The following is a 411-nucleotide window of genomic DNA, read 5'->3' on the forward strand; positions in this document are numbered from 1 at the left end:
TAGGGAAAAAAGTTCTGATTGGGCATTCAGAATTGAACATGTTGGGCTTTGCCTTTTTATAAAAAGAACACTAAGGTGATAGCAGTGATCAGAAGAGATACTCTAATCCAAATAAACACTCAGTATTTTTAATTAAGTGCATTAAAATAACATCTTGTTATATAGCAATGTCATTTGGTTCCAGGTGTAGGTGCACAAGTTGCACTTTTTAATGTTTAGGGGCTGTTGCCCTGACTGCATGCAGAAACTTAGACAAGAAACTTGTATCATCACCACAGATTATGAATTTGGGAACATCACAGCTGCCTCCCATCTCAATCCACTAAAAAAAGGAATGCCAGCACTGTATTTATAACCAAGATACAGCCGTGTTACAGGCTCATGCTTTGGTTGAGGCCTAACTATGAGCTG

Source organism: Chaetura pelagica, unplaced genomic scaffold (assembly GCF_000747805.2).
Source record: "Chaetura pelagica isolate M959 unplaced genomic scaffold, ChaPel_1.0 scaffold356, whole genome shotgun sequence".
Lineage (NCBI taxonomy): Eukaryota > Metazoa > Chordata > Aves > Apodiformes > Apodidae > Chaetura > Chaetura pelagica.